The following is a 24,171-nucleotide window of genomic DNA, read 5'->3' as shown; positions in this document are numbered from 1 at the left end:
AGTGCATAAATAAATGGTCTCATTGTCAGGTAGCGCAAGAGAAAATTATGTGTGTGCATAGTGTCCTAGACTAGAAAGCGAGTAAAAGATTACAAATCTTCTTGAGTCTTGAATGCTCATTCCAAGTGTGGGTCAGAAGTTTTGTCCAAAGTCTTTTTTAAGGGTCCTAAGGAGAAGTCCCTAAGTCCATTGTCCAATGTCCATTACATGCTTGGGAATTATCGTTTTTTGTTTGTTTGTATTTTTTAAGTCTTTGCCATTCTTAAGTTCATTTTAGAATGAAGGTGAAGACTGATGATACAATACGATAAAAAAAAGCAAAATAAAAGCAAATAAAGTAAATGACAAAAATTAAATGTTAGGAGCGGAAATTAAAAGTTAGAGTTAGATGCGGAATTGTAAAGAGTTAGAGTTACTTGTTAGATGTTAGATCAAAGGAAAAGAATATTCAATTTCACTATCAAAGTCAAATTCCAAATAAAATTCTAATATCAAAACAATTCTAATATTATCAAACAAATATAAAAATAAAAATTAAACTAAAATCAAAACAATTATTAATATCAACATCGAATGAAATTATAATCAACACGATTATTAATACTAACATTAAAATGATGATCTAAAATTCAACCAATTAACAAAGTTAACGTTCCTAAAATATTAACAAACAATTTTAAAATCATTAACGAAATAAATTCTAAACAAGTATCCTAATTAAATTCTAACATCATTACCAAAATTATTCTAAAGTTAATATCAAATAAATAAATAAAAAATCAATATTTTCTAAACTATTCCTAGTTAATATTCTAAATAATCACTAATTAATTCTAATGATAGTCCAAAACAGATAAAGCCTGGCCCAAGAATATCAACAAAAAAGGTATGGATCGGACCTCCCTTGAGCTTAATTGAGCCTAAGGCCCAAACCACATGGACATGAGATGGACGCTTCATTCCTCTTCCCTAATTCGCGAGCGGACCTCACCAGAAGAGAATGAGAAAGAGGACGCGGAGTCCTAGCCGCGCCGGTCACCGGCGACGACGATGCCACACGGCGACACGACCTCACACCATCCACCACCTCCTAATCTATCAGAAATGAGAAAACAAACTCCACTTAGCAAATCAAAGATATCACGATTCGACTCTTACCATCGACAGAAAAGGAAGATCCACTGCTCCGGTATTCAACGCACAATCCGACGATTCTTCAATCCTCATTGCTTCTGTTTTGATTCGCTTCCGTGGCTACGCTTTGTTTTTGGTTGCTCTTCGTGATTTGCTTGTTCTTTGACGTTGTTGTGTTACTTCTACTTGCAGGTGGAAGACTTCCAAAGCTCCAGTTTGAAAATGGAGGAAAGATCAAAGCTCCAAGACGAAGCTAATCGGAGATGTTGAAGATGAGGTCGCCAGAGGTTATTCCGGTTGAGTTGGTTCTGTTCTATTTGGGGAAGGAGGAGAAGTGGAAGATTTAAACGGTTTGAGAGAGAGTCTGAAATCAGAATTTGCAGGTTGCCAAAGGAGATGGAAGCCAAAGCTTTTGTGAGTGAGGATTCGCCTTTTTATAGTTCTGTTATGAATGAGTTTTTGAATATGAATTTGTTCTGCGTTTCGCCTTTCTATTCATGTTGTTTCTACGTTTTGGCTTATGCTGGTTGCCGTTTTGATTTCGCGGTGCCGGATGCATTTTCCATTTTGCGATTCATTTGGCGTGAACTTGCTTTTCATGTGCTGCTACCGCGTTTTGGATTGCTTTGGCTCATGTCGTCTATTCTCATTTCATTTTGCATGCGGTTCATTTGGGTTGCTGCACTTTGTATTTGGACCTGCGTCTGTTTTTCTTTTTTTTTTGTCTTATTTGGAAAATCACATGAGCATTATGTAGTTAAAATAGATGTGAATCAAAATGGGTTAAGTGGATAAGATGTATGGACTAAAAAATTGGATATGGATAATGGTTTTATGAGATTAAAAATTGGATATGAATTTGGATTGAAAATGGATACTTGAATTTGAATGTAAAAATGGTTAATTGAAATGGATATAAATTGGATTATGGATTTTGGACTTTTAAATGGATTTGGGTTTAACAATGGGCCATTGGATATTGAAATTGAAAATGGATTGCACATGGGCTTAAAAAAAGAAAAAGAATGAGAATGGTCTTAAAAAAAATTAAGAATCTAAAATTGAATTGAAACTGAAATATCAATTTTAATTGAAAATCAACCTTGCGTTAAAAATCAAATTGAGCTTTTAAAAATAACGCAACGCCTAGGATTAATTTGAAAAAAAGGATGAAATGATATCTAAAATCAAATTTAAATTCCACAAATCAAAATCTAACCTCAAAAGAATCAATTTAAACTTCAAAACTTAATTTGAAGTAAAAATCAAATTGAAGCTAAAATCGACTTGAAAAAATAAATTGATATAATGCTGTCTGTAACGATAACATGCAATGAACTGATGAATCCAACTGACACGACTTGTAAATCAGACTGACCCATGGTATAATAAAATGAATTAATGAAAAATCAAACCACTCATGTGTCGCATTACACGAAAAACCGGTGGGAAAACGAAACAACAGAGCCGCCACCGTGCGTTATTTATCCCAAAAGAGGGAAAGGAAACGCTCGAAGTAAACCTGGAAAAGACATGGTCTCGCGACCAGAGAGAAATGGGATCGGGATTCGGTTATGCGAAGGGAAGGTATTAGCACCCCTACGCATCCGTCGTATTCGACGGGATCCACGCACAAAAGGAAGGATAAAGGTTGCTAAACACTGCTCAAACATCACACACTGGCTGAAAGGAGACACAGGAAAACAAGAGAAACTAACTCGGCAGGATATCGCATCCTGGGCCTACGTAGTCTGTCAGGCACAGACATCAGAGTCGACGTAGTTCGGGACAGGGGAAAACGTGCTCGCTAGGATGTCGCATCCTATGCATACGTATCTTCTCGGACTAGAGAAGAATCAGAGCACTCGTAGCTCGGCTAACGCACGCCAAACAAAACCACACAGGAAATTGACTGCCAATCGCTGGACTTACGTCAAACTCCACACTAACAGGCAAACATGGAAACCGAACGCCAATCGCTGGACTTACATCAGACTCCGAACCAAACACACGTACACTGGAAACCAAATGCCAATCGTTGGACTTACATCGGACTCCAAACACACAACAAACACACGCAGACAAAAAGCAAAAGGTTGCCCGGAGAGATCAGCTCATCTCCTGCCTACGTACCTCATCTGGTATGAGGATCAGGGCGACGTAGTTCCCCTACGCAGGGAAAAAGGACTAGCCTAACCAGAGACTTGGAAATGACAAACTAGAAGGGAGACTGACTCGAGCCTAATAGTTATCATGTGAATTCACCATGGTCCTAGGTTGAGGTTGCTATCTAACTTGCACAGGGAGCAAGTTATCCTAAACAGCACAAATAGTCATACAAAAGCACAAAGCAAGCACACACACTATATACAAACAGAGGGGCTCAAACAAGGCTAGGCTTTAGTCAAGGGGTCATGTCAACCTCGACAAACAAGCCATTGTATCAGGGTGATGTTAGCTCTTAACCCTAACATTGAGAGTTAGGGTGAAGCAGATGAAATGGGAAGTGAGGGTAAGACCTCACAGCTCTTATCCCTGGCCTGGGAGAGCTTCAAGCAAATGAAAATGTGGGAGTCCAGAATGTGGGACTCTACTCCACATGACTGACACAACAAAGATCTTGGGCTATTATCCACAATGCATCAACACAAGGTGTGTGAGCAAGGTGGATGACTCACTGATTAGCAGGAGATGGACTACACATCTCTTTTATCTGCCAATGCCTCTTCACTTAGGAGGTCTTTGATATGTACAGGGACAAAGATAAACAATCACAAGCATTGCCTCTTAAGGAGGACTTCAGACAGGTGCCTGCCCCCATAACAGGACAGGTCTTTCAGACTACATGAAGTCAGTGAGTTATACCTCAAATGGTTAAGCAACCAAGCCAAAGCAAAAGCAAGTTCAAAAGAACTTAAGCAACTTATGTACCTGAAAACAATCTAACCCAATCAGTTTACAAGTCAAAAGGTCAAACAGACAGTCAATAGTCAACAGTCAACAGTACACAACCAAACAAACAATGCAACAAGGTGCAAGCTACAAGCCCAACTCAAATGAGCTAAAAGCCACCTACAAAACAACTCAAAGTTAGTCAACATCAACCAATTAATCAATCCAAATGAGTGAGCATCATCAAGTATGGCAACTGTGCTTCTTAACCTGAAATCAAAGCTCAAACATAAGCAACAAACCACTAGGGCAAGGACTAGGGTCAAAGAGGGAGAAAAAAATTCAAAACAGAACATGAAATTCAACATGAATCAACCTCAATCAATTAAGAACATAATCCAAAAAGTCCCATATCATTATCATTCACCAAATTCATTTCATAAACCAAACATGGCAAGGTATGCAAGTTGAAAGCACATTGAGGCAACAGTATGAACAAATGCACATTAATTCAAAAATGATTAAATTAATCTCAACAAAATTCATGGCTAAACATAACATACAACATGATTACCACACAAAAAATTAGGGCAATTGGGCAACATTAGGCATGGTAATCAAATTGCATAAGACAAGGCAATCAAAAGAAGCTCAAATGGGACACCACTTGGCACATCAACTTATCACAAGCCTAAAACAGAAATGAAACATGGTAAAGACCTCAAACCAAAGCTAAAACAAACTTTAACATGTCTAGAAGCAATGTGCAAAGTTTCACATCCATAGGATAAAGCACAAGCATTTCACAAATGATTGAAATTCAAGACACTTCAAAAGTTCACAAATGACAATCCAGAAAGAAAAATATCAAACAAATCAGAAATGGATCCAAAAATTCCAAGAAAAATCATGAGCATTCACAACATTCATATCAAACCTCATACAAACAATCAAAGCATTTGGAATTTATTTGGCAAGGCAAAGAAATTAATCAAATTTGATAAGTAAAGGTGTGACACACATTGTCACACCTACATTCACATGATCATATCTCAGTAATGGCACATGATAAAATTGCAAACTCAACACCAAAATGTCCAGCCATGTGTCTAGTTTAAGCATGCAAAATTTCATAGGCATTGGATAAACAACCATCATGTCACAAATGAAATAGCAATGCAAGGTACAAATAGCATACATGTTCACAAACCCTAGGGCAAAATATTTTCCAGCCAGGCACATTTTATGAAAAAATAATCAAAAAAACTAGACACAATAAGGAAAACAATGCAAAAATTCCCACATTTTTTGGATCATTATTCAATGATTTATGAATTTTGGAAGTGAAAGAAAAAATAAAAAATGCATGTGAAGTATGTATGAGCACATGGAGGGAAAATGGAAAATGTGAAATGCATTTGAAATATTGCTGCACGCAGGAATCAAATGGAGGAACAATTTAAAAGCCAGGCGCGCCAAGATCAAAACTCAGCGTTTCACTTATCCTAGGTGGCACCAACAAGCGCTTCTGGCCAATCATCTTGCCACGCCAATGCCAAATGGACCAATACATGTCCAGCTATTCAATAACACATGCAAACCCTAAAAACTTATGCTAAACGGATCAAACGCGCGCCTGGGAGTGATTTTCCATCATCTTCATACGAGTTCATCATGTCAAGAACAAATTTCTCAGAAACACCAAACAAGCACATCAATGTGTTCATCTCTCATCACTCATCACTAATCCATGCATGATTTAACCTAACTCTCACTAACATGAACAAATCGAAGCAAACAAGTTTCACATGTCAATCTTCAAATCAGCATAACTATCTCAATTCTACATGGATTTCTATGAAACAAAGCTCAGTTTAACCAGTGTTCAAAGATCTACAAAACTAGCATAAGCAATTTAAGAATGGAGAGATGAGATTTCTGACCTTGATGAAGATGCAGAACTGGAATAGCTTGATTCAGGCCATGAAATGCACAAACAGATGCTCCAAAGTGTTTGTATGGATGAATAGATGAAGACTTGAGGTTCAATCGAGCTTGATTCCACAGAAATATGAATTCACCATTGATGATTGCAAGCTTCGAGCTACTTCAAATCTGCATGGATTCCTTTGGTTCTTGCCTCAACAATGCTAAAAAATGCCTCCAAATGATGAATGAATCAAGAACAATGCAATGTGTTTGGAGAATTTGAGAAAAAATTGAGAGAGAAAATTTTCTTGAATGTGGATCTAGATCTGAATTGTGGTTATGGTTAGCAGAAAATCTGTTATGATTTGTCCTTTATACTCCCTCTTAATCAAGTCCTTAATCACACTTAAGCAAATGGCAAATGGATTAGTGAAAACAAGGTGTAAGTGCAAATTTGATAATTCACCCTTATGCATGAAATTTGAATGGAACAGTACACGAATTAGGGCTTGGATTCACTCAAAATGTCATTTGGAAGCCAATGCAAGTGTTGCCATGTGTAAACAATGCATCATTTTTAAACTTGAAAATTCCTCCAAAAATCAAGTGAAAAATCAAATGATTATGTAATGAAAATGCATGGCTTGTGATGCATGATTTGGATAGTAGAGGTCAAAACATGAATGTACAAAAAAGAACCACTTCATTTGGCCATTTGGTTTGAAAGTTATGCATGTTTGAAATTCCATGTTCACTTGGTCATGATTGATCCATATCTCTTCAACCATACATGAGAAATCCATGATATTGGACTTTTTGGAAATGAGAGAGAAAGATCTTCAACTTACATGTTGAACAAAATTCCATTTGAAGCTTTCTTGATGATGTAATCTTGAGGAGAAAACCTTTCCATTTTTGGCAAATCCAAATTACAGGTCACTTACTATTTTTGGAAAGTATTGATCTGACCTCAAATTCTTCATTGTTGATGTTTGAAATGTCAAATGAGACTTGCTTGGACATGAATGAGGCATCTCTAACCATCTCCCACCTTCAAATCCATGGTTGAACTGACAGTTGACTTCTGTTGACTTTCTAGGGTTTCAGATGAATTGATCATTGACTGATGAACTCTGAGCCTCCAATGCTTGGCCAAACCACTTCAAAATGATCCTTGAATCATATGAACTCAACATACCAACCCTAGGGCTTTGATTCCATATAAAATGCACTTGCTTGCTTGCACAACTGAATCTCCTGGCCAGTCTTATTTGATGACTTGATGAACTATGCAATGGACAATTCAATGAGCTATGCAATGGACAATGCAATGTTAATGACCTAAAAAATGAAAGGAATGTACAAATGGGAGGTGCAAATTTGAGGTGCTACATGTAACACCCTTCTAAAATACCCCAAATATTTAATTAAAATAACAACATATAAATCAGAGTAATCATGCAATTAAGGGTGTCACACATTTCTTTCGCGCCATTCGTCATACTATTTAGTCATGCTCATTATTTAACTCAAAACATAAAGTATTGCACAATACGCAGCGGATAGAGATCAAATCGGTCATTCAAAACATGTAACATACTACATGTAAACTGGTTCAACAAACATCAACAACACAATTAAAATGTTCCCTCCCGATGTTACATCTATCAGAGCATGACCCACTAAGGAGACTACACTAGACTCCAAGCATTAGCTTCTACTCAATCACTGCTCGTTACCTGAAAAATAGTTGTAAGGGTGAGTTCCTCAATCGATATAATAAGCATTATAGAATATAATGTTATGTTAAGTAATTTAACACATTAATCACCCTAATCGTATCACACATTCAGTAACGGCACATCAACTCAAATATCATACTCAATATCAACACAATTCATACTCATGCTCAATGCCAACACAACACACGTATAACATTGGAATACATCCATTCATATTATACACTACACATATATTATGCAATGAGACTCCATGCATGCGGTACCGACTATTCGTGAACATATAGTTCAACTTCACCGACCAAATCCAGGTACAGCTACCAAGCTCACCAGTCCCACTCATTTGAGACCTAGTGACTCACATCACTAATTCCTCACCATGGGAATTAGCTACCACCCCAAGGGCCATGCTATGCACGCTAATTCACCTAGCATGCAAACATCAAAAACAGTCCAAATGACTAACATCACTAATTCCTCACCATGGGAATTAGCTACCACCATAAAGGCCACATTATGCACGCTAATCACCTAGCAATGCAACATCACAACAATAATCCGAAATGGACCGATGCTCACTCTCTAAGCCATAAAACAGTCCATTCACAACACATGCATAACATACACATTCACAACGTTATGCATACCATCATACAGTATCAACACATGTATCAACACATCATATCATGTCAAATAATTAAACACAGTATTAGCACACTCTACTAATACCTATACTGCTCAAAACAGCGGGAAATAATCCCTACTATATCACACACCGATATAGGCAACCATCAATTAGGCACACAACATTTTAATTAACAATTTTTCCACTCTGCAACAGTGTTAACCGGTTAACGCTCTGGGTTAACCGGTTAACGCAGCACAAACACGCTTCCTGCCCAAAACTTAACAGTGTTAACCGGTTAACGCCCTGGGTTAACCGGTTAACGCAGCACAAACAGCAATATCTCAGCAATCACAACAGTGTTAACCGGTTAACACCCTGGGTTAACCGGTTAACGCAGACAAAACAGCAATTATTCAGAATACATAACAGTGTTAACCGGTTAACACCCTGGGTTAACCGGTAAACGCAAGACAGAAGCTGTTCCTGCGCTAACACAAGGCAGAATGCAGAATTCTCCGCATTTTCCGCCGTTGGAGGACTTCCGGACCTCCGATTCCAATTCCGTAAAAAGCTATACGTTCGGAAATTCACAACTAACCCAAACACAGATTCAATTACAGCCTAGACACAGTTTATCCAACATAATTTTTCCAGCATCCATGATCCCAATTAGGGTCAATTCAACGGCTTATCACTACCCATTACATGCTAACCCATAATACCCATTAAACGACGATAAACCCCCCTTACCTGAGTTAATCCGGCAATCTCTAAGCTCCAAGCTTTTCTCTTCTCCAACCTTTGCCCTTGCTCTTCCTCTTTGCCCTTTCTCCACTTTTCAGCCGCTTCTCTGTTTCACGTAAAACTCTTTTTACCAAATGGGATTCTTTTTCCTTACTTCACACTTATATATTTTCCAATAGTTATTATTCCAAAATAATAATAATAATAATCCAATAATTCCAATTATTTAACTAAATTAATAAATATAATATTAATTTAAATCAAATAATTATCTTATTTTTATTGGGGTGTTACAACTCTCCCCCACTAAAAGAGTTTTCGTCCTCGAAAACATACCTCAAGCGAATAACTCCGGATAAGACTCCTTCATCTGACTCTCCAGTTCCCAAGTCACATTGCCACCTGCTGGTCCTCCCCAAGCTACCTTTACCAAAGCAATCTCTTTACCCCGCAACTGCTTCAACTCTCGATCCTCAATCCTCATAGGTGATGTTTCAACAGTCAGGTTATCTCTCACCTGTACATCATCTATTTGGACTACATGCGACAGATCATGAATGTACCTCCTCAGCTGAGACACATGAAAAACTTCATGCAAATTCGCAAGCGATGGCGGTAAAGCGATACGATAGGCTACCTCCCCTATCCTCTCCAAAATCTGATAAGGACCAATAAATCGAGGTGTCAACTTCTTCGACTTCAAAGCTCGACCAACACCAGTTATCGGAGTGACACGAAGAAACACATGATCTCCCTCTTGAAACTCAAGTGACTTCCTCCTCTTGTCGTGATAACTCTTCTGACGACTCTGAGCAATTCTCATCTTAATCTTTTCTGTGGTTTGTTGAACAATCTCCGGTCCAACCACAACACTCTCACCGGACTCATACCAACATAAAGGTGTCCGACATCTCCTACCATACAAAGCTTCAAACGGTGTCATACCAATGCTCGAATGAAAACTATTGTTGTAGGTAAACTCAATCAAAGGTAAATAACAATCCCAAGCACCTCCCTTTTCCAAAACACAAGCTCTCAAAAGATCCTCTAATGACTGAATCGTCCTCTCAGTCTGACCATCAGTCTGCGGATGATATGCAGAACTCAATCTCAGCTTAGTTCCCAAAGCCTTCTGCAAACCTTCCCAAAACTTCGATGTAAATCTAGGATCTCTGTCCGAAACAATACTCGACGGAATACCATGCAAACTTACAATTTTCTCGATATACAACTCAGCTAATCTCTCTAACGGATAATCCATTCTGATCGGAATGAAATGAGCCGATTTCGTCAATCTGTCAACAATCACCCAAATAGCTTCAAAATTCTTAATTGTTCTCGGTAAACCAGAAACAAAATCCATACTGATACTATCCCACTTCCACTCTGGAATAGTCAACGGTTGCATTAGCCCAGACGGCTTCTGATGCTCAATCTTTGACTTCTGACAAGTCAAACAGGAATAAACAAAACTCGCAATTTCTCTTTTCATTCCCGGCCACCAAAATAACTTTTTCAAATCATGATACATCTTCGTAGCTCCAGGATGAATACTCAAGCCACTACGATGTCCTTCCTCAAGAATACTCTTCTTAAGTTCGGTAATATCCGGAATACACACCCGATTACCAAATTTCAAAACACCATTCTCATCAACTCTGAATTCACCACCTTGACCTTGATTCACTAGAGTCAACTTATCAACCAACAGCACATCGGATTTCTGACCCTCTTTAATCTCATCCAGAATACCACTCGTTAACTTCAACATTCCCAATTTAACACTATTGTGAGTACTCTCACACACTAAACTCAAGTCTCTAAACTGCTCAATTAAATCCAATTCCTTAACCATTAACATAGACATATGTAATGATTTCCGACTCAATGCATCAGCCACTACGTTTGCTTTACTCGGATGGTAATTCAAACCAAAGTCATAATCCTTCAGAAACTCTAACCATCTCCTCTGTCTCATATTCAGCTCTTTCTGATCAAACAAATACTTTAAACTTTTATGGTCACTGAAAACCTCAAATCTTGGCCCGTACAAGTAATGCCTCCATAACTTCAGAACAAATACCACAGCTGCCAACTCTAAATCGTGTGTCGGGTAGTTCCTCTCATGAACCCTCAATTGTCTCGAAGCATAAGCTATAACCTGCTTGTTCTGCATCAACACACCACCCAAACCCAACAATGAAGCATCACAGTAAACCTCAAATAATTCCGATGGACTCGGTAATATCAGAATAGGAGCAGTAGTTAACCTTCTCTTTAACTCTTGGAAACCTTCTTCACATTTTGAGTCCCAAACAAACGCTTGCCCCTTTCTAGTCAACATCGTCAACGGTAACGCCAACTTAGAAAATCCCTCGATGAACTTCCTATAATAACCAGCCAAACCAAGAAAACTCCTTATCTCAGAAACTGACTTCGGAGCTTCCCACTTAGATACCGCTTCTATCTTAGAAGGATCAACAACAACACCACCTCTTGAAATCACATGACCAAGAAAACTAACCTCTTCTAACCAAAATTCACACTTGGACAGTTTAGCAAATAACTTCTTTTCTCGTAGAACTTCTAAAACCACTCTCAAATGCTCAGCATGCTCTTCTTCTGATTTCGAATACACCAAAATATCGTCAATAAACACCACAACAAACTTGTCTAGGTACGGATGGAAAATCCTATTCATATACTCCATAAATACTCCAGGCGCATTAGTCACACCAAAAGGCATTACAGAATACTCATAATGTCCATACCTCGTTCTGAAAGCAGTCTTCTGAATATCCTCAGTTTTCACACGTATCTGATGATAACCCGATCTCAAATCTATTTTGCTGAACACACTCGCACCAACCAACTGATCCATCAAATCATCAATCCTCGGCAAAGGATACCGATTCTTGATCGTCACTTTATTCAGTTGCCTGTAGTCCACACACAACCTCATAGTACCTTCTTTCTTCTTAACCAATAACACTGTTGCACCCCACGGTGACACACTCGGACAAATAAATTTCTTATCCAACAGATCTTCCAACTGACTCTTCAATTCAGTTAACTCAACAGCAGACATACGGTACGGAGCCATCGACATCGGCCTAGTACCAGGTACCAAATCAATCGAGAACTCAACTTCACGCTCTGGCGGTAATTCATTCACTTCTTCAGGAAACACATCAGGAAAATCACACACCACGGCTAGATCGCCAATCACCAGTTTATCTTTAGCCTCCAAAGTCGCTAACATCATAAACAACTCTGCCCCACCTGCTACTTCCTCATTCACCTGCCTTGCTGATAGAAACAAATCCTTACCTTCCTCAATCTCAGGAAATATCACAGTCTTATCAAAACAGTTGATAGAAACTCGGTTAAACACCAACCAGTTCATACCCAAGATAACATCAATCTGCACTAATGGAAGACACACAAGGTCTATCCCAAAGTCTCTACCAAAAATACTCAAAGGACAATTCAAACAAACTGCAGTAGTAGTCACTGAACCCTTCGCAGGAGTATCAATCACCATACTACCATGCATCTCAGATATCTCTAACTTAAGTTTCACAGCACAATCCAAAGATATAAAGGAATGAGTAGCACCGGTGTCAATAATAGCTACAAGAGGAAAGCCATTAATATAACACGTACCTCGGATCAAACGATCATTTGCAAAAGTCTCAGAACCCGATAAAGCAAAGACCTTGCCTCCCGACTGGTTCTCCTTCTTTGGCTTAGGACACTGTGGACTGATATGACCCACCTCTCCATAGTTGAAACAAGTCATAGTCTTCAACCGGCACTCTGCAGCCAAATGACCACCTTTGCCACACTTGAAACACTTCTTCTCAACACTAGCACACTCATGGAAACGATGTCCAGCCTGACCACATCTGTAACACTTAGCAGGGGCGCTAGAGTCTCCCCCACTAGGCCTCTTCATCCCACTCTGCTTCTGGAAACCTTTGCCAGCTGCATACAGTTTTCCACGATCATTCTGATTCTTGCCTTTCCTATCAACCCTTTGCTGATAGCTCTCTGCTCTGGCTTTGGAATCCTGTTCAAAAATCCTGCAACAGTCAACCAAGTCAGAAAACACTCTGATCCGTTGGTATCCAATAGCCTGCTTGATCTCGGGACGCAACCCGTTCTCAAACTTCACACATTTCGAAAATTCCCCAGTAGCCTCATCTTAGGGAGTGTAATACTTCGACAGCTCTGTGAACTTAGCAGCATACTCAGTAACAGACTTGTTACCCTGCTTCAATTCTAAGAACTCTATCTCTTTCTTTCCTCTGACATCTTCTGGAAAGTACTTTCTCAGGAATCTCTCTCTGAACACAGCCCAAGTGATCTCAGCATTCCCAGCGGTTTCCAACTCAGTGCGGGTAGCAACCCACCAATCATCTGCTTCTTCTGACAGCATATGCGTACCGAACCTGACCTTCTGGTTCTCGGCACACTCAGTCACTCGGAAGATCCTCTCAATCTCCTTCAACCACTTCTGAGCGCCATCTGGATCGTATGCTCCCTTGAACATTGGAGGATTGTTCTTCTGGAACTCACTCAGTTGACGAGCAGCTCCCATTCCCACAACATTCGGATTCCCTCCAAGTACTCCAGCTAGCATACCCAGAGCCTCAGCAATCGCAGCATCATCTCTACCTCTTCCAGCCATCTCTATTCTGAAAACCCAACAAGCTAAACAATAAGTACTGATAGGGTTACACAACACCTATCCCGTACAGGGGAAACAGAATAATTACGACTAGACTCGACCGACTATGCTCTGATACCACTAATGTAACACCCTTCTAAAATACCCCAAATATTTAATTAAAATAACAACATATAAATCAGAGTAATCATGCAATTAAGGGTGTCACACATTTCTTTCGCACCATTCGTCATACTATTTAGTCATGCTCATTATTTAACTCAAAACATAAAGTATTGCACAATACGCAGCGGATAGAGATCAAATCGATCATTCAAAACATGTAACATACTACATGTAAACTGGTTCAACAAACATCAACAACACAATTAAAATGTTCCCTCCCGATGTTACATCTATCAGAGCATGACCCACTAAGGAGACTACACTAGACTCCAAGCATTAGCTTCTACTCAATCACTGCTCGTTACCTGAAAAATAGTTGTAAGGGTGAGTTCCTCAATCGATATAATAAGCATTATAGAATATAATGTTATGTTAAGTAATTTAACACATTAATCACCCTAATCGTATCACACATTCAGTAACGGCACATCAACTCAAATATCATACTCAATATCAACACAATTCATACTCATGCTCAATGCCAACACAACACACGTATAACATTGGAATACATCCATTCATATTATACACTACACATATATTATGCAATGAGACTCCATGCATGCGGTACCGACTATTCGTGAACATATAGTTCAACTTCACCGACCAAATCCAGGTACGGCTACCAAGCTCACCAGTCCCACTCATTTGAGACCTAGTGACTCACATCACTAATTCCTCACCATGGGAATTAGCTACCACCCCAAGGGCCATGCTATGCACGCTAATTCACCTAGCATGCAAACATCAAAAACAGTCCAAATGACTAACATCACTAATTCCTCACCATGGGAATTAGCTACCACCATAAAGGCCACATTATGCACGCTAATCACCTAGCAATGCAACATCACAACAATAATCCGAAATGGACCGATGCTCACTCTCTAAGCCATAAAACAGTCCATTCACAACACATGCATAACATACACATTCACAACGTTATGCATACCATCATACAGTATCAACACATGTATCAACACATCATATCATGTCAAATAATTAAACACAGTATTAGCACACTCTACTAATACCTATACTGCTCAAAACAGCGGGAAATAATCCCTACTATATCACACACCGATATAGGCAACCATCAATTAGGCACACAACATTTTAATTAACAATTTTTCCACTCTGCAACAGTGTTAACCGGTTAACGCTCTGGGTTAACTGGTTAACGCAGCACAAACACGCTTCCTGCCCAAAACTTAACAGTGTTAACCGGTTAACGCCCTGGGTTAACCGGTTAACGCAGCACAAACAACAATATCTCAGCAATCACAACAGTGTTAACCGGTTAACACCCTGGGTTAACCGGTTAACGCAGACAAAACAGCAATTATTCAGAATACATAACAGTGTTAACCGGTTAACACCCTGGGTTAACCGGTTAACGCAAGACAGAAGCTGTTCCCGCGCTAACACAAGGCAGAATGCAGAATTCTCCGCATTTTCCGCCGTTGGAGGACTTCCGGACCTCCGATTCCAATTCCGTAAAAAGCTATACGTTCGGAAATTCACAACTAACCCAAACACAGATTCAATTACAGCCTAGACACAGTTTATCCAACATAATTTTTCCAGCATCCATGATCCCAATTAGGGTCAATTCAACGGCTTATCACTACCCATTACATGCTAACCCATAATACCCATTAAACGACGATAAACCCCCTTACCTGAGTTAATCCGGCAATCTCTAAGCTCCAAGCTTTTCTCTTCTCCAACCTTTGCCCTTGCTCTTCCTCTTTGCCCTTTCTCCACTTTTCAGCCGCTTCTCTGTTTCACGTAAAACTCTTTTTACCAAATGGGATTCTTTTTCCTTACTTCACACTTATATATTTTCCAATAGTTATTATTCCAAAATAATAATAATAATAATCCAATAATTCCAATTATTTAACTAAATTAATAAATATAATATTAATTTAAATCAAATAATTATCTTATTTTTATTGGGGTGTTACACTACAGCTACCCCTATTCAATCAACTGGGAACCCGAACGGATGAGAGCAACGGCTGTCAGACTTTCAGGGTAAACAGGGATTGAATACCAAAGAACCATAGAAATTTGCACTCTGCGGGGATCCAACAGTAACTTCAACTGGGATCTGATGTTTATTACTGGGGATCTTGATTTTTTTCCAAAGGTACAGCCACATCCAGACATCGAAAGATGATGAATGGGAATAGAAATCACAGCTAGACGCCAACGGACGACTAGGAAAAACTCGACGTTTATCGAAACCAACAGAGAGGTAACCGGACATCAACGGATGAATGGAAAGAGAGACAGCCATACGCCAACAGACGAAATGGGAAAAACTCAACGTTTATCGAAACCAACAGAGAGGTAACCAGACATCAACGGATGAATGGAAAGAGAGACAGCCATACGCCAACGGACGAAATGGGAAAAACTCAACGTTTATCGAAACCAATGGAGAGGTAACCAGACATCAACGGATGAATGGGAAAGGACTCGAACAGACGTCAATGGACGAAAGGGAGAAGCTCGACGTTTATCGACACCAACGGAGAAAGGTGACCAGACATCAACGGATGAATGGAAAGACTCGACCAGACGTCAACGGACGAACGGGAGAAGCTCGACGTTTATCGACACCAACGGAGAGAGGTGACCAGACATTAACGAATGACTGGGAAGAAAGAGATACAACCATACGTCAACGAACGAATGGGAAAAACTCAACGTTTATCGAAACCAACGGAGAGGTAAACTCTACTGGGGAAGATACAACTAGACGTCAACGGACAAATAGGAAAAACTCAACGTTTATCGAAACCAACGGAGAGGTAACCAGACATTAATGAATGACTGGGAAAGAGAACACAACTAGACGCCAACGGACGACTAGGAAAAACTCAACGTTTATCGAAACCAACGGAGAGGTAACCAGACATTAATGAATGACTGGGAAGACTCGACCAGACGTCAACGGACGAACGGGAGAAGCTCGACGTTTATCGACACCAACGGAGAAAGGTGACCAGACATCAACGGATGAATGGGAAGACTTGACCAGACGTCAACGGACGAATGGGAGAAGTTCGACGTTTATCGACACCAACGGAGAGGTGAATCCACTTCACTAGGGAAGGAAAACAAATACTTGCAACCGGAAACCAGACAGGACGTTTACCGACGACTCTACTGGGGAACTCTGGCTGGGGATCGACCAAACATTAACGAATGACTGGGATGAGACTCGACGTTTACCGACATCGAAAGATGATGTTTACCGACACCAATCAAAGACAACCAGACATTAACGAATGACTGGGGAATATGATGTATAATCAGACGTCCACGGACGAATGAGAAAAACTCAACGTTTATCGAAACCAACGGAGAGGTGAATCCACTGGGGAAAAAGCTAATACAACCAAACGTCATCAAACAATTGGGAAAAACTCAACGTTTATCGAAACCAACAGAGAGGTGACTCCTAGGAAGGGTACAACTATACGTCAACGGACGAATAGAAAAAACTCAACGTTTATCGACACCAACGGAGAGGTGAATCCACTGGGGAAGATACATATATTACGAACATCGAAAGATGATGTTTACCGACATCAAAAGAAGACCAGACATTGACCGATGACTGGGTAGGACTCGATGTTTACCGACACCGAAAGATGGTGTTTACCGACACCAAAGAAAAGAACACACGCGGGTGTTGACACGACACTTACCGGTATCTCAAGGAATGACATCTACATATGTCAAGTCAAGGCTGAACACTTGCTAGGGATCTCACTGGGGAGAATCAAGCTTTCCTTTCACTGCGGGTGAGGGAATAAACCTCTCTGGGGAGCATCGATCCCGAATGCTGTCAGGAGCCACTGTAGCAAACGTGCCGTACAGATGTTGAACAATGATCCGCCTCTGCCGGGGATAGGGTCTGATTAGGTTAACACATGCATGCATATGTTTGAATTTTTCTATGGCGTAATGCTCCATACCGAATGGAAATGCTACGTAATTTGAGGATGCAATGGTTACTATATGCCAAATGCAAAATGATGAACTCCTGTTGGGGAGCAAATTGATTAGATACTCCAACTCTGTGGGGAACCTCCGTCTGAGGAATACTCTACGGGGAGAGCATCGACTTCTCACTCATGTTGGAGAAATAAAACTGCTGCTGGGGAAAGGATCCCAATCCACTCGGGGACTCCGCTTGGGGAACAAATAAGGCGACTTCACTGGGGAATACGTCAATCCACAGGTAGGATAAACTCTGCTAGAGATAATTTTCCGCACCGGATCCCCTCGGGGAACCTGCTGGGGAAAACTATCAACACAAATCTCTGCTCGGGAGTTCTGCTAGGGAAAACTTCACAACCCTGACGGGGACAGGCCTCCACCACTTTGCTGAGGAAATGCAACTCTGGTGGGAAAGTAATATACCAGACCACGTTGGAGATAGACATCCACAACCCTGTTGGGGAGGAGCGCTCACGACCACGCTGGGGGATAGCAGTACTTCAAACAGACTGCTGGGAAATAGAACTACTCCACTGATACCTCCATTGGGGATACAACATCCTTCCAACTCAGTGAGGATAATCCATCTTCAAACTCAGCTGGGAGCTCAACTGGGGAAATATCTGCTGGGGAATCATCCTTACAGATGACAACCTGCAAAACAGCACAACAAACATGCCCCAGGGGTTTGCATGGACAAGATACGCTCAAGTGTCCTCAACATTCAAAATGATTTTCAAATGTTTTATCTTTCTGCACGTTATTGTTTAGCCTTCATGCTTTTATATGCAATGTTTATAAAAAATTCGGATGTTTTTGCAAACAAAACAGTAAAATAAGAACAAGAGAGCTATTTATCTGAATAACGACTTTTATTGATTGAAAATGTGCCTGAAAAGGCGAATACATCGGGAAGCAATTCCTAGAAAGAGGTAATTGCGCACAAAAGGAAAAATCTATCCTAATGGCAATGTGAACACGACATCCACTATTTCCCAATTCTGTTATAACTCACAGATCATCAGTTTTCATCCTAACTTCCTTGCTTCCTGAGAAGAATGACTGGACCAATCACATCTTTGGAGATGGTAGACGACGAAGCACGGTGAAGTACAGATAAATCAGACTGTAGTCTTCGCTTTAATCCCTCTTTTTCCTGGATCGCCCTTTCGGGTTTTCAATCCACCGGGATACCCATTTTTGCCTAAGCCGCCCTTGCGAGTTTTCGACTTACCGGGTGTACAAATTATTTTCATTTTATCCCTAATTTTTGCCTGAACCTTTTCTTTCTGTTTTTTTTTGGTTCGCCGGGATGCCCTTTTTTGCCTGGACTCTTTTATTCTTTTTGTCCAGCGGGTCAATTTACGCGAAGTATTTTTTGACTACATCTGAGTTAACAGGGGACGGAAAATCTTCACCATCCATAGTTGTAAGCATCAAGGCTCCACCGGAGAAAACCTTCTTCACAACATATGGACCTTCATAATTAGGAGTCCACTTGCCTCTGTTATCTGTACCGGGAGGAAGGATCCTCTTCAAAACTAGATCACCAATTTGATAGCTTCGAGGACGCACTTTCTGATCAAAGGCTCTCTTCATCCTTCTCTGATACAACTGCCCATGGCACACAGCTGCTAACCGTCTTTCTTCGATAAGGCTCAACTCGTTAAACCTTGTTCGAATCCACTCGGCTTCGTCAAGCTTGACATCTAACAAAACTCTCAGAGAAGGGATCTCCACTTCAACAGGTAGGACTGCTTCCATACCATATACAAGGGAGTACGGGGTTGCCCCGGTCGACGTACGTACTGAGGTACGGTACCCATGCAAAGCGAAAGGAAGCATCTCATGCCAATCTTTGTATGTTACGACCATCTTCTGCACAATCTTCTTGATATTCTTATTTGCCGCCTCTTCAGCACCATTCATCTTCGGTCTGTAGGGAGAAGAATTGTGATGTTCAATCTTGAAATCTTTGCAAAGCTCTTTCATCATCTTGTTATTGAGATTCGAACCATTGTCAGTGACGATTTTCTCAGGAACCCCATAACGACAGATGATTTCTTTCTTGATGAACCGGGCAACCACTTGTTTGGTAACATTAGCATAGGAAGCTGCTTCCACCCACTTGGTGAAGTAATCAATCGCCACCAGGATGAAGCGATGTCCATTAGAAGCAGTAGGCTCGATCTTCCCGATCATATCAATGCCCCACATGGCGAACGGCCAAGGCGAATTCATGACATTCAGAGGGCTTGGTGGCACATGCACCTTATCAGCATAGATTTGACACTTATGGCACTTCCGAGCGTACTTGAAACAATCGGATTCCATAGTCATCCAGTAATAACCGACTCTCAACAATTTCTTAGACATTGCATGACCACCAGCATGGGTACCAAACGAACCTTCATGCACTTCCTGCATCAACATGTCTGCTTCGTGTCTATCCACACATCTGAGCAGGACCATGTCAAAGTTTCTCTTGTACAACACGTCATCCTGATTCAGATAAAAGCTTCCAGCTAGCCTTCTCAGGGTTTTCTTGTCATTCTTCGACGCACCTTCAGGATATTTCTGGCTCTTGAGGAAGTTCTTGATATCATAGTACCACGGCTTCTCATCCACAACAGACTCGGCTGCAAACACATACGCAGGCCTCTCAAGTCGATTTATCGCAACATGTGGCACATGATTCCACCAATGAACTTTGATCATAGAAGACAAAGTAGCCAAGGCATCAGCCATCTGATATTCATCCCAGGGGACATGATACAACTCCACCTTCTTGAAGAACGTCAGTATTCTTCGGGTGTAATCTCTGTAAGGAATCAAATGCGGCTGGTTCGTATTCCAATCTCCATTGACCTGATTGATCACTAGAGCAGAATCTCCATATATGTCAAGCGTTTTGATCCTTAAATCAATGGCTTCTTCTATTCCCATGATACAAGCCTCATACTCAGCCTCGTTTTTGGTGACATCGAAAGTCAATCTGGAAGAAAAAGGTATATGAGCCCCTTTTGGATTGATAAGCACTGCACCAACACCGTTACCATTCACATTCACAGCCCCATCAAACATCAATGTCCACTTGTCATCAGGATCCGGTCCTTCTTCGACAAGAGGTTCTTCACAATCTTTCATCTTAAGATACATGATGTCTTCATCAGGGAATTCAAACATCATCGACTGATAATCATCAATCGGTTGCTCCGCAAGATAGTCTGACAGGATACTACCTTTGATGGCCTTCTGCGACGTGTACTGGATATCATATTCTGTTAAGATCATCTGCCAACGGGCAACACGTCCGGTGAGAGCCGGCTTGTCAAAGATGTACTTCACTGGATCCATCTTAGAAATCAATAAGGTAGTATGGTTCAACATATACTGCCTCAGTCGGCGAGCAGCCCAGGCCAAAGCACAACAAGTTTTCTCAAGCTATGAATATTTGATTTCACAGTCGGTAAACTTTTTGCTAAGGTAGTATATGGCATGCTCTTTTCGACCAGACTCGTCATGCTGTCCCAATACACACCCCATCGAGTTCTCAGTCACTCACAGGTACATTATCAGTGGTCTCCCAGGAACTGGAGGTATAAGGATTGGAGGTTTCTATAGATACTCCTTTATCTTGTCAAAAGCTTTCTGACAGTCATCATTCCACCTGATTGCTTGATTCTTTCTCAGCAATTTGAATATTGGTTCACACGTGGCAGTTAGGTGAGATATAAACCTTGCAATGTAGTTCAATCTCCCTAAAAACCCACGAACCTGCTTTTCTGTTTTCGGTTCAGGCATCTCTCGAATAGCTTTGACTTTTGCTGGATCAACCTCAATCCCTTTCTCACTGACAATGAAGCCCAACAGCTTCCCAGATCTCACACCAAACGTACACTTGTTCGGATTCAGCCTCAGTTTGAATTTTCTCAACCTTTCAAACAACTTCTGCAAATTAACCAGATGCTCCTCTTCTGTCTGCGACTTCGCAATCATATCATCCACGTACACTTCAATCTCTTTGTGCATCATGTCATGAAAGAGAGTCGTCATAGCCCTCTGATAGGTAGCACCGGCATTCTTCAGCCCAAATGGCATCACCTTATAGCAGAACGTGCCCCAAGGTGTAATGAATGTCGTCTTTTCCATGTCCTCTAGCGTCATCTTAATCTGATTATAACCAGAAAAACCATCCATGAAAGAGAAAACCGAGGATTGAGCCGTATTATCCACCAATACATCAATGTGAGGTAATGGGAAATCATCTTTCGGACTCGCTCTGTTCAAATCCCGGTAATCGACACACATCCTGACTTTGCCATCCTTCTTCGGCACGGGAACGATGTTGGCCACCCACGGGGGATAAGTCGTCACCGACAAGAAACCCGCATCGAACTGCTTCTGAACCTCTTCCTTGATCTTAACAGCCATATCAGGACTCGTTCTCCGGAGCTTCTGCTTGACTGAAGGACAATCTTCTCTGAGAGGTAGTCTATGCACCACGATATCGGTATCCAACCCAGGCATATCTTGGTAAGACCAGGCGAATATCTCCACATACTCTCTCAGCATCTCAATCAACCTTCTCTTGACATCTTCTTTCAAAGCAGCCCCGATCTTAATATCTCTTCTGGCGTCCTCAGTACCAAGATTAATAATCTCCAACTCCTCCTGATGAGGTTGGATGACCCTTTCCTCTTGCTTCAACAATCTGACCAATTCTTTAGGGAGTTCACAGTCTTCCTCACTCTCCTCTTCAGCTTGGTAGATGGGATTGTCGAAATCATACTGAGCCATAACAGAACTATTCATAGTGGATTCCGTGAGATCACTTCTGCATGTTTAATGCTTTGTTTTAGAAAAAAGAGTTCAAGAAAGTCACAAAAAACGAAAACATTGCCATTTTTATTTTTTTGAAAAATGAAAAACAAAAATAGAAAGACAGGGATCACAAAATTATTTGCAAAACGTCCTTTATTCATGATAATCATTGAAAACATGATGAGGCCCTACAATGAACCACTACGCCTTGGGCAGAACGTAGGGTTTTGTGCAGAATGAAAAAAACAAAAGAAGATTACTCTGTTTGAAGAGTAACTTGGACCACATCTTCTGCTGTCCAGTTACTGATCATCTCCCCTGGTGCACACGGGTGAACCCAGTTGTCGAGATCACAATCACTGTCACCATCTTCACTACCGACCGCAAAGACGTCACCGTGATTCATCAGCCCAGCGCTGGTAAAGGTACTCGGACCTATCTGTTCACCCTGCTCTGCCTGCAGAGGTTGATAGCCAATTCCAAACTTGTCCTCCTTGATAGGCAAATCCACCATCTTGCCCCAGCCCTCAGCTTTACCAGAGTCGACAACCTCCTTGGCCTGCTTGTACGACGCAATTGAGGCACCTGACTTCTTCTGATCAGCAAAAGCCACCCTCTCAAGAGCAACAGTCTTGAATGCCTGGCATAAGGTTTCATGGATCTCGCCATCCACCTCTACATACTTGAAAGAGGATAGGTGACTCACCAAAATATCTTCTTCACCGCACACGGTCACAATCTGACCGTTCCAGACATACTTCAACTTCTGGTGGAGAGTTGACGAAACTACCCCAGCTGCGTGAATCCAAGGATGCCCCTACAAACAACTATATGCGGGCTGGATGTCCATCACATAAAAGATAATGTCGAATACCTCTGGACCAATCTTAATCGGCAATGTGACTTCACCAAAGACAGACCGTTTGGATCCATCAAATGCACGCACAACCAGGTCACTCAGAGTGAGGACAACCCCTTCAACAGCTATCTTCTTCAGAATCTGCTTAGGCAACACGTTCAACGACGAACCAGTGTCTTCCAACACATGGGACAAAATAGCACCCTTGGACTCCATGGTGATATGCAAGGCCTTATTATGGTTACGCCCCTCAGGTGTTAAGTCCAGGTCTGTGAACCCCAAACCATGCCTGGTGCTCACGTTGGCAATTACCCCCTCCAGCTGGTTGACAGAAATCTCCTGAGGCACGTAAGCCATATTTAGCATCTTCAACAGGGCATTACGATGTGCCTCAGAGCACAGAAGCAAAGAGAGTATTGAAATTTTGGACGGAGTCTGATTCAGCTGATCTACAATCTTGTAGTCACTCTTCTTGATTATTTTCATGAACTCCTCCACGTCTTTCTCGAACGAACCCTCAGGCGCCTCCTTTTGAACAGGTTCT

General features: G+C 41.0%; 1 long non-coding RNA gene across 1 annotated transcript; it reads left to right on the top strand.

Moving 5' to 3' along the window:
* The first annotated feature begins 928 nt into the window (after positions 1-928).
* Positions 929-1,653, top strand: LOC127119360 (uncharacterized). Its single transcript, XR_007802765.1, has 2 exons — positions 929-1,189; positions 1,327-1,653. It is a non-coding gene; the product is annotated as an uncharacterized LOC127119360 (long non-coding RNA).
* The last annotated feature ends 22,518 nt before the right edge of the window (positions 1,654-24,171 follow it).

This window comes from Lathyrus oleraceus, chromosome 2 (assembly GCF_024323335.1).
Source record: "Lathyrus oleraceus cultivar Zhongwan6 chromosome 2, CAAS_Psat_ZW6_1.0, whole genome shotgun sequence".
NCBI lineage: Eukaryota > Viridiplantae > Streptophyta > Magnoliopsida > Fabales > Fabaceae > Lathyrus > Lathyrus oleraceus.
Note: the sequence above shows the minus strand (reverse complement) of the source record. Positions and strands in the feature narration are given on the sequence as shown.